This window comes from Crotalus tigris, unplaced genomic scaffold (genome assembly GCF_016545835.1).
Source record: "Crotalus tigris isolate CLP2741 ecotype Arizona unplaced genomic scaffold, ASM1654583v1 scf7180000023589.2044511, whole genome shotgun sequence".
In the NCBI taxonomy this organism is placed as follows: domain Eukaryota; kingdom Metazoa; phylum Chordata; class Lepidosauria; order Squamata; family Viperidae; genus Crotalus; species Crotalus tigris.
The window spans coordinates 1,442,440-1,454,578 of record NW_024100062.1 but is presented as its reverse complement, the minus strand read 5'-3'; the positions used below and the strand labels follow the sequence as shown (position 1 = coordinate 1,454,578).

General features: G+C 37.1%; 1 protein-coding gene across 2 annotated transcripts in view; it reads right to left on the bottom strand.

Moving 5' to 3' along the window:
• BNC2 (basonuclin 2) overlaps window positions 1–12,139 on the bottom strand; it is a 433,897-nt gene that overhangs the window by 381,987 nt on the left and 39,771 nt on the right. The window lies entirely within an intron of this gene.

Below are 12,139 nucleotides of genomic sequence, written 5' to 3'. Positions count from 1 at the left end.
TATACTGTATATATAATAAATTGTCTCCTAGCATAAAAACATATGATAGTGTTACATAGATATCATACACCAAGAATTCAACCTAAGGCAGTGCTTCTCAATTATTTTCTGTCATGCCCCCCTAGGAAGAAGAAAACATTTCGCGCCCCCCGCGCGACTGTAAATAGTATCATTTGTCTATAAAAAGTTCTGTACAGAGGACCGATTTCCGGGTCTAAAAGTCACACGAGCGGGTTTGGCCAATTAGAATAGAGCATCATGTCTATCCAATCGGGTCCTTTGCATGTGTCACGTGCGTTGGCGGTCATGTTGTCCTCCGTGTCGGTCAAACGAGCCCCCCTTTACGGAGCCTCGCGCCCCCCCCAGGGGGGCGCGCCCCACTATTTGAGAACCACTGACCTAAGGCAACATTGTATACTCATTCCTTGCATCACTGAAAAGATATAAAGACTTAGCATCCCATTTGTTATCAAATTCAAGAATTATATAATATTCAGCATTGTACTGTTTATTCTGTAACTATTTAACAGTAGAGGAAGTACTTAACTTATAACTGTAATGCCCATTATGGGTCATGAAGCTAGTTATCATGTGACTAGACCCAGTTTTATTATTTTTCTTGCCTCAGTTGTTAAGTGAGTACGACAGTCATAAAGCAAACACTGCAGTTCTCTATGGGGTATTTCTGCCCCAAACCGAAAGTAAACACTGGGTTTGGGCAAAAACATTGTAAATCTTGGTCACATGACCACTGGATACTTCAAATAACTGTAAATGAGGGCCATTAGTAGCTTTTGAGGGCTCCATCATAATTTTGAACAGCCGCTAAGCAACTGGTCACTAAGTAGAGGACATTCACTGGAGAATCATAAAAAATAATTTTACAGTACTCTGAATTTTCTTCTCTTCTTTGGTTCTTTTAGCTCTCCTTCGATCCAATTTTTCAACTAGTTCATTCTCTTTAGTCCAACCTCCTTCTGTATTATTAGCCTGTTTCCCTGAAAATAAGACCTAACCGAAAAATAAGCCCTAGCATGATTTTTCAGGATGCTCATAATATAAGCCCTACCCCAAAAATAAGCTCCAGTTAGGATCACTAGCCAGATGGATGCATTTAGTACCATATTTCCCTGAAAGTAAGACCTAGCTGGAAAATAAGCCCTAATGCGTCTTTTGGAGCAAAAATTAATATAAGACCCGGTCTTATTTTTGGGGAAATATGGGTATTGTATTTTTTTAAAATGTTAATCTTTTCCTCTGTTCACATATTATGTTAGGACCTAATATGGTTTGGTTTAACTTGTTTTGTGAAAGCAACCACTGTGGTTTGTATGGTAGTATGTGAACCTAGCCATTATTATTATGCATTCATTATTGTCTCTGAAGTTTCTGTGCATGTTTTTTTTTGTTTCCCCCCATTATTTTCTGCTTCATTTTTCCTTGAAACAAGGTTCATTGCATCCTGAGAGGGTTTTTTGTGACCTGAGTCTAGCCCACGGTGCTAGAATCTCTAAGAATAAGTTCGAGTTAATGCGGAAGTAGTAGAGCCAGTTTTGTGGTCTATGCCCGTAGCAAGGAATTACACTTTCTGAGCCTGTGTGTTGCCGTGTTGGTCTTATTCTCTTTTCAGTATGTTCATCCTTGAACATGAAATACTTGAAAAGAAAAACATTACAGATCGATAACTAACTACATTTGAGCTAATATTTTCAACAAAGGAGTTGAGATTAATGAAATAAGCAAGAGTGACAAAAAAGATGAAATTCTAAACCAACCTCTCCCAGCTTTATATAGCCTTCTATATGTAGACGTCAACTTCCTTGATTCTTAACACATCCCTGCTGGCTGGGGAATTTTACCGATTGGGGTCTATACAGCTGAAATATATGCAACTGGGAAAAAGTGCCTTAAAGATGCCTTGGACAGATCAAAATGGCTTTTATGGTGACATGTCCTATTACATAAAAAAAAAATCAGGCATAGTATAGTATGAGGTGATCTAGTAGCATGGGATATCCTGCAAAGAAGAGTAACGAAGATGATTAAACATCTGGAGATAAAAATATATGAAGAACTGTTGAAGGAATTGGGTATAGCTAGTCTAGAAAATAGCAATATTCCAGTGTTTGAGGGGCTACCACAAAGAAGAGGGGGGCTTAACTTATTTTCCAAAGCACCAAAAGGCAAGACAAGAAACAATGGATCAAGGAGAGAAGCAACCTGGACTTAAGGAAAAACTTCCTAACAGTGAGGACGATTAAAAAGTGGAACGGATTGCCTTTAGAAGTTGTAGATGCTTCATCACTGGAGGTTTTCAAGAAAAGACTGGACAGCCACCTGTCTGAAATGGTATAGGTATAAGGCATTTCCTTATACCTTTCTAATGCCGTGACCCCATAATACAGTTCCCCATGTTGTGGTGACCCCCAAGTGGGTGTGGCCACCAATAAGAGGGAGTAGGACAGCTAGGGAAAAGGGGAAAAAAATGGTGGACAGCATGGTTTGGTGACCCCCGTGAAATGGTCATTCGACCCCAAATGGGGCCCCGACCCACAGGTTGAGAATCACTGGTATAAGGTCTCCTGCTTGAACAGGGGGTTGGACTAGAAGACCTCCAAGGTCCCTTTCAGCTCTATTCTGATTCTTGAGAAGATCACTAAAGCAGTACTTCTTTCCAAAGTGCATAGTTAAAACTATAGGAGTGTGTGCAACAAATGTGAAGATTGCCACAAATCTGAATGGGGAATGATTGAGACCCTCAATGGCTACTAGTCATGATGGCTATACGTTAACTCAGAATTAGAGTTAGTACATTTCTGCAAGACTATAGCCCATCTATAGCGATCTAATTGGTCTTGGTTATACTAAACATGACTGCTTCAATGCTACATGGCTTTTTTCTTCTTCTTCATTTTTTAATTAATCCAAAGCTAATTAGGAGAAAATGTTTCAGTTTATCCCTCTTTCAAAGAACTTCACCCCAGAAAATTGCTGAACAGGGGGGAAAAAAGCATGCTCACAATCTATAGTATCTTCTTGCTCTAAAGTTGAGTGCTGAAATGGCCTTTTGAATCCTGAACACCATTTTTTTCCATACACAGACTCTGGGGAAATAGGTGGTCCCCATTTAGCCAAGGGCTATTTCCCAAGGCTATACTAAACAATGAACAAAAAAAAAAACCCTACGCTGTTCTAGGAAAGTAGAAATAGTTTTTCAAGCCTTAAATTAGCTTAGAAAAATGTCTCCAATATCTCTGAAAAAGATAACTTTTTAATCTGAGATAAACAAGCAAAGCTCATTCAACTCTACACAGCATTTCTGTCATCTTACTTCTACAGTTACATATACCAAGAAAGTGTCCAGAAAAGACACTTGGCTTTTGTACACTTAGAAAGCACACAGCAGTTACAAGTGTGCAACTGACACTCAATGTACAATTACTGCTACATTGTTTCCTGGAAATAGGCCATTAATCTTTAACTCTTTACTTGCCCATTCATGTCCATAAGAGAATTTTCATAAGTGTTGCCCATATGCATCCCTCATCAGTCCTGTAAAAGTTTACATTCTAGAACTTTATCCCTATTAACTCTTTTTTTCCTACTTGTCCCTTTTTTACATCCAAACATTACACTCTCCAATCCCTCAGTCTCCATTCTAGTCATTCCTAACTTTTATACATCCTTAAAAAAGCCCATCCATTCAAGGCAGACCAGCCTCAGGAAGTCTAAGGATTCAAAATAATAAGAGGTCATATTTTGCTGGAAGTTCCCATGTACCATTTGCAGATTTTGGATTTCATTTGTTTTTTCTCCAGGGTCACAGAAGAGCCACCAAAATAGGAAACCTCTTGTTATTCTGAATTACAGTTTTAAGCAACCCTATTCAGCATGCCCACTGGTGAGAGTTGTTGGACAATTTATTTTATTCATCTGGGGAACTACACTGAGCCAGATGGAATTAAAGAGTGAGCTTAGTATAAACCACCTTCATATGTTCCTATCCCCATCACAAAAATATTTGTCCATTCAAGGTAACACTGGATAAAAATGATGAACAAAGTTATTGTACATGATGTTACTTTGGCCTTGTGCTGTACCAGTCACTTTCTCTATCATAAAAAGAGCCACAAAAATATAGCAAAATCCAGTAGCATAAAATCTCTTATCTTCTGTGACTTTTGATAGCATGATATCTTGGCATAAAGACACAACTTCCAGTGTGCATTTGTGCTGTGTAGGAGGGATGACTGGGTGCCCTTGAGGCACTTCAGATTTTACAGTGTCACTTCTAGTCCCTGTTTAGCAAGGCGAATGCCATACAAGTTATGACAAGAATCAGCCACTTGAAGATACCACACCTCTGCCCCTAAACACATATTTTTCAAGTGGGATGAATTTGGCATTAAAGCCTTCAGGTGTTGCCAGGTAGAAGCAACATTTCCTATAAACAACAAGAAAAAAAAGGAAAGGGGACTGTGATTTAGAAACAGAGATTCCTTGTGTTGTGCTGGGCATAACAAAACATTTTTTGTGCTCTTCCACACTAGTTTAGCCCAATTTGTGGACAACACAAAAAGACAAAAACTATTGATTAGTTGCCAGCCTAAAGAACCATCTGTTGTTAAACATAGCAGATAGCACAGGCCAGATGTGCTGTGTTCTTTAGAACAAATCAAGTTTCTTCATCCAATTTTATTTCTTTCTTTTGAAAGGAAACAAAACAAAACAAAAAAAGCCAGCCAGCCCCACTTAGAGATTCGAATAAGCAAATGTTCCTGTCATCTATTATAAATACTAATAAAGTCATTACATTATGACAGTAGATTTTAAAAAATCACTGGCACTCCAGGATCTGCTTTTCTATGGTTTGGAAGAAATTGGAAATATCAATGCTATATGAACGTTGATTATTCTTAGCAATTTGACAGCACCCCTCCTCTCCCAAATTCCTATTATTAAAAGCCAGTGCCTCAGTCTTTTACTTATCCTGCAATCTCTCCTTCCACAGCTAGGGTGGAGGAGGATTGTGGGGTGTCATGATTTGCACTTCATCAGTCTTCAGCTGGAGTCTGTGGAAACTGATATTCCCTTAAAATTTTTACAGATGCTTTAAGTTTACTAGTTCATGATGGCACTATGCCAAAAGCTTTTCTGTGCTAACTGTTTTGCTGGCATGTAAGCTGAATTCAAAATCCCAGTAAAAAAGTTTCGTCTTTATGGTGCTTGTTTCTATAATTCTAACATAGTTAGCTGCATACTTGTAATAACACAAAAGTAGTTACAAAGTTACAAACCATTCACACATTTTCCAGAGATCCTTACAAACAGCCTATACAGCAGTCTAGCTTTGTTATATCCATAACACAGATAGGAAAGTACAGTGAATATATACTGCAGACTGTTGCTTGTTCCCCAATTCCATGAAGTGAGAGAGGCCAAAGCCAGCAGTTTTTCATTTATGGCCCCAGCCCTTAGGAACAGGCTGTTCCTTCTTAAAAGCATTCTGGAAGTTGGGGAAAGGTGAAGGTTCCTGGAAGACAGTGGAAGACTTTTATTCACCACTGACTATTAATACAGTTGTTCCTGATTCCTATATTTATTGGATTGCAGGATAATGGTTCCACCAAGATTATTAGGATTAAGTTTACAATTTTAAACTTGTAATTGTTACTGCCGCTTAACTGTATAATTCCTAAATGTGCTGTGAATGTTTAAAATTGCTGACTTTTTGTAAATTGCTAGCAGTTCATGGCAGATTTATTTGTTCTTTCATTTGTTTGTTTATTACATTTGTATATTACTAAATATACAAATGTAATAAACAAACAAATGAAAGAACAAATAAAGTTCTCTGAATCATGATAAATAAAGCTTAGAATGCATGCTAGCTCCTTCTTTTATTTGTCACCTTGGCTTGTTAACTAACCTGAAATATTTGGACAAGTTAAAATGTAGTTAAATGAAAAACTCCAAAGAAGAAAATCTCATCTCTGATATTCATTCCTGACATTATCACAGTGTATCCGGACTAGGTTCAAGTAAGGCACACTGTATACCAGTGTTTCTCAACCTTGACAATTTTAAGGCATGTGGACTTCAACTCCCAGAATTCCAGATGCTCGCTGTGGAATTCTGGGAGTTGAAGTCCACATGCCTTAAAATTGTCAAGGTTGAGAAACACTGCTGTGTACACAAGAACACCAAGAATTATTTTTTCATATTCTGCACAAAACAGTAATGAAGCCACCTGTGATATAAATTATTATTTCACAATACGATTTGTTATCCAGAGGAAAGATTGAATTAGCTAGTAACTCAAGGCTTCATCCAATTTTTGAGAAAATTATCTCCCAGAATGGCTCATCTCAGGGAACACAGATAGGCCCACTCAAGAAATTATATAGTTATCTGGGCACAATGCCAAGTCCAGAACCTGGAAAATGGCACATAATTGCTATGGGTTCTCCTGGAACTTCCCGTCGCAATAAATGAGTAAGGTAAGTGATAACTTGCATATAGACTATTTTGATGTTACTGAGGCTGCCTTCTAGGAAGTTAGCCCAATCTGCAAACATTACAAGTTACATAACAAAAGCTAGGGCTTCAGCTTCCATTAAAGTCAGTGTACCAACTATATGCTTCTTGCTACTGACTTTTATATCACACAGCATAATTGCCCATGCAGCACACTCTGGGTGCAGTCTGACATGTCACCTTGTCTATAATCATTTTTCCCCATGATATCTTATTAGTTTGGAAGAGGTAGAGTTCATCAAGATCACATGAAGTGTTAGTACCACTTTATATGTTTTGGTAAGGGCACACTTGGAATAGAGTTTTGGTCGCCATGATACAAAAAAGGTGTTGAGACTCAATAAAAGATGCAAAGAAGATCAAGAGAGATTATTAGGGGACCTGACGCTAAAAAAATAGGATGAAGGGTTTCAGGAACTGAATATGTCTAGTTAGTATAACAAAGGGAAAGACTAGGGGTGACATGATAATCTTCTAATAGTTAACAGGCTGTCACAGAAAGAGGATGGGATCAATCTATTTTCCAAAGGATCTAAGTGCAGGACAAGAAGTAACGAATGGAAACTTATCAAGGAGAGTTCCAACCTAGAACTAAGAAGAAATTTCCTGGCGGTAAGAACAATCAATCAGTGTTGCAGCTTGCTTCTATGAAGCTGTGAATGCTCCAATACTGGAAGCTTTTAAGAAAAGATTGGACAGCCATTTGTCCGGAATGGTACAGGTAGTCCTCAACTTATGACCACAAATAATAAAATTTCTGTTGCTAAGTGAAACAGTTGTTAAATGTATTTTACCACCTTTTACAACCTTTCTTCCCAGAGTTAAGTGAACCACTGCAATTATTAGGTTAGGAACACGGCTGTTAAGCGAATCCGGCTTCCCCATTGACTTTGCTTGTCAGAAGGTCACAAAAGGTGATCACATGATCTCAGGACACTGCAACTGTCCTAAATATGAGTCAGTTGCCAAGCATCTGAATTTTGATTACATGACCACGGGAAAGCTGCAACCGTCACAAATATGAAAAACGGTGGTAAATCACTTTTTCCAGTGCTGTGGTAACTTCAAACAGTCACTAAATGAACTGCCTTAAGTCAAGGACTACCTATATATGGTCTCCTGCTTAAGCAGGGGGTTGGACTAGAACACCTCCAAGGTCCTTCCAACTCTGTTATTCAGTTATATTCTTTATTCATTAGAATAAATTGTATGATTTTCACTGATTCCCACTGCACACGTTTTGGTTAACCCTATTTTGAGAATCCAGCCACTGCAAGCCATGATTTCTATGTGAATGTGTGAAAACTTAGCCACTGTGGCTTATTCAACAAACAAGAGGTAAGGAAATCATGACATAATGTGGTATGTGAATCCAGCTATAAAATTACTCCACTATTGCTTAACTGACTTAATGGAATTGTTGTTATTTCTTCTGCAAGATTTTTCAAATAACATGAAACTTCAACCTGCTTAGCAAGTTCACTCTTTTCTACATTCCCCCTTCCCAAACTTCATTCTCTGACTGTTTCTTCTTTGAAGAGTTTTCTAAAGTTTATAAAAGATAACACTGATTTATTCGTGGTGCTTTCATTATGTTACAGGCTAATGACAAGGGACAGACCCTTGATGAAACAGAACACATTCCAAAGTTTCCTGCTCTTGCTCGGTGCAGTAAATCCCCTGCAGCTGGAACTTGCTTACTGCCGTACACGGATAATACATTTTTTTAAAGCGAGTCAGCAGTGACAAATGTAAACTGGACTGAGCAGTTCATTTTTCCTGCCCCAAATTTCCTTTCATAAAGTTGAGACTTGCTGTTTGAATGATGGATATTTATCTACTGGAAATACTAAACTTTGCATTGTATGGTTTCACTCTAAGTGACTAGAAGGCTTTAAAAGCTTTTTTTTACTCTCAGACCTTATCAAAAAAAAAAAAAGGTCATCCTTTACACATAACATTTCACCACTGGGAAACCAATACTTCACTGGCTTATCACTACAATTCCAAAACTTCTGTTTATTTAGACACAGAGCACAAGCCATCATATAAACACAATTATGGCCTGTGCTCCATGCAGCCAACCACTATCAGTGTGTCAATGAAAGCAACTGTTTCACATCATTCACAAAGATGTGATCATCATATAAACATATATACACTTACTTATGAGTAAGCCATAGAGTGAGATTTACTTCTCAGTGAACCTAAATAAATAGAACTGGGTTATACACGCTAAGAAAAAAGTCCAACTAAAACTTCAGATATTTAGGATGATGTTTCATTGAATGCAATAGTGTTTAGCTTTATTGGAAAAAATGAAGATATACAAAATTGTACTCATTGTATCATTTGGGGCACAATTTCTTATTCTGACTGTTCTGCAGGAAGGATTATGAATTATGGAAATTGCAGTTCAAAATGTCTGAAGGGAACACACTGTCACCTGATTTAAACAGGACTCTAATAAATCATATATTTACTGAATACAACTTTTCTAGGAAGACACAGAAATTATAAGGCAATGGTTTACAGCAGTACTGTACCCAGAAATATTTTAGTTGATCCCAGGATAAGATAGTCTTATTATGCATGTCTAAATTAACAGATTAAATCATACAGAGACAACCACAGCATACAATTGCCCTTAAGGCCACTATGTCAACAAATACGGTATAGAAAACACTGCCAAAATATGGTACTTAAGTCCACTACTATGCTATGCCTTTCTCTTACATAAACGTAGGCACCATTTGCATATATGATCATTTTTTAGGATCATAGATCATGGACAGAAAGAAGTAGCCTCAAAGAGTGAAGGTTTCAACCTACCCTAAATTATGGTGGTAGGATTCAATGGTATGTTCCATAAATCTAAATAAACAAGCTATAATTAAACAAAACAAAGTCTCAACAGCATATAGCTAAATCCAATTTATTTAGCCTGCATTTTATTTCAAAATGTTAAATGAAATGTAACATAGCATAAAAATCCTTATTCTAGACTGAATTAGTAAACATGATTCCAAAGATGCTATCCATTATTTTTGGATACAACTAGTACATCGCTTATACTTTAACTGGGTTAACTGCAACCAAATTACATCAGGTAAAGCAACGTAACTTTAGAATTAACCTCAACTTTGTTGATTTGAATTCAGTCTTTGAATCTTGCAAATGTACGCCTCTCACTTAAAATTCACTCCAGTTCACAGTAGGTAATAAGCAGGAATGTAAAGAGACAGTGACAAGCTAAGGCTCTGTGAATTAAAATCAACTCTAATTGTGTGCCCTTTCGGGGTCCCCTCAGAGGTTATTTCAGATATTATTGGTGACTGGTTTCAGCATTACCCAGGCAAGCAGAACATTTATGAAATGAGAAAAAAAGAGTTTTAAAAAAACAACAAACCATTAAAAGAAAAGAAACAAAAAATAGCATGAAGACACTATAACAATTTTTATAATAACTCTTTATTTATAAAAATTATGTTGGATTGTACTTTTTTTGCAATTGGCTTTAATATATATAACAATGTTCTATGATTGTTTAAACTGATGTTAGTGATTAAGTTGCCACTTGTACATAAACCCACAAACGTAACAAAAAAAATCAGTTAATATAGCCATATGGACTTTAAAATATCATGTATCAATCATGCCCATTGCTAAGACTGTGCATCAGACTATGTTATCCTTATGTTACTAATTTAGACCAAATAGTTTTGTTTATTCAAAACAATTGCACAATGCTTTCTTACCTAGTCAATGAAACTTATAGGAATAAAATGTCAGTAAAATTGCAAGTTAAATACATACACACGCCACAATGAAATAGAACTAAATAATAACATCCACTGGCTTCAAACTCCCTGCTTGCTTTGCAATGCTTGATCTGGCAAGCCAAGACCATATGAAAAAGCAATTCTTCTTCAAAGCTTAGAAAGGTATGATTGACCCTCCACTTGTTTGCTTGACCCATACTCTTTTTCACCTATTATAACATCTAGGAAAAAGGCATTGATCAGTTAGCTTCTGAAAGTGATTAATCACTGTGAGTCCCCACTTTCTTGATGTGATGCCATGCCTCTGAGCTGTTCTAGCTCTCAACTTGGTGCCCTTTCCCAAGATTCTAAAACTCAGGAGACTCATGCAATTGCTTTCTTCAGTGGCACTGAATATTCCGACGTACTCCATTGGTTTCAATCTATTTCAATAGTTTCAGGTTTGAATATAGTACCTTTGCCATTCTATGTTGAGGCCAAGGAGATCATGATCTAGTTATTTATATTCCCCAATGGACTTGCATAAGTTCTTTGTGTATAGACTTCCCAAGAAGAACCATTTATAGTTGAGTGGGGAGGACTGTTATCCTGCTCCATGACATTTATTCTACTTTTCTGAATCTAAATTTCTAGGACTCTTTTTTTACATTTCCTGATAAGAATAGTAAAATCTGTTGAAAATAATGGGCAAAAGAGGCAAATGATTGTAGACACTGTTACTGGCAAGTATAAAGATATTCTCATATTTCTTTCTTTCCTTCCTTCTTTCTTTCTTTCTTTCTCTTTCTTTCTTTCTTTCTTTCTTTCTTTCTTTCTTTCTTTCTTTTTTGCCAGTTGCTCCTTTTCCACCAACTGCTTTTTCCTTCTTCAGCCCCACTTCTTCCAAGCACAGTTAGCCTTTCCTTTGAACCCAACATCACCTTCTTTGCTTTTTATGTTCAAAGAAAAGAGAGAAATGCATGTGTGAACATGTGTGTGTATTTATGTATCTCAGACTTGGCTTTGTCTTCCTTTCAGATAAATATGGTAGTTGATGTCTATTATCTTCATGTCTTCCTTATGAGCTTCTCAGTACACATCTGGTGAGTCATTATTACAGAAAAATCCTGAAGTAGGTAGGGCTTTGGACTGATCTAACACAGATTGTTCTATATTACAACGGATCACAAAGATCCTTCACTCAAAATAGAAGCAACAGAAATACTGGATTATCCTTCTCCAAGGAGAGGCAAATTCAGAATAAAGATGCATTGGCTCAACACATTAGGTTACAACTTGGCAAACCAGAGCTAGCTGTGATGTACCAGTTGATATTCTGGTTGCCCGTTCATTCAGTCACTTTCCTGTCCAGGTTATTCTTTAATCTTAAAAAAATCAGTAAATTTAAAAAACTACAGGGCCTCACCAGGAGTAACATCACCATGCATGGGATGATGGAAGACTGCCCTTCCCCCTTTTCCCATTAAAGTTATCAATATACTTGCAGGGCATGAAAACAGAAATGAAAACTTCAGAAGCTGGATTAGCCCTGCAACCATTCCAGCTGCAACCATTCCAGTCTCCCTCCTAACTCTGTGTCCAATTACTGGAATCTATAGGGTAAGTCTAACACACATGTTCAAATGATACAAGGTACCATAGTTACGATTAAAATAAAACTTGAAACCAAGCAGGAGTATGCTTAATGAACAACCTATAGTCTGGCTTCATACAACACACTAAACCTAAGCATGCTATGTGAACAAGATTTAATTGTAACAAATGAGAACCTCGTAAACAATACATAAGTCACTTGTTTATAAAAGAGCATTCTTAGATTC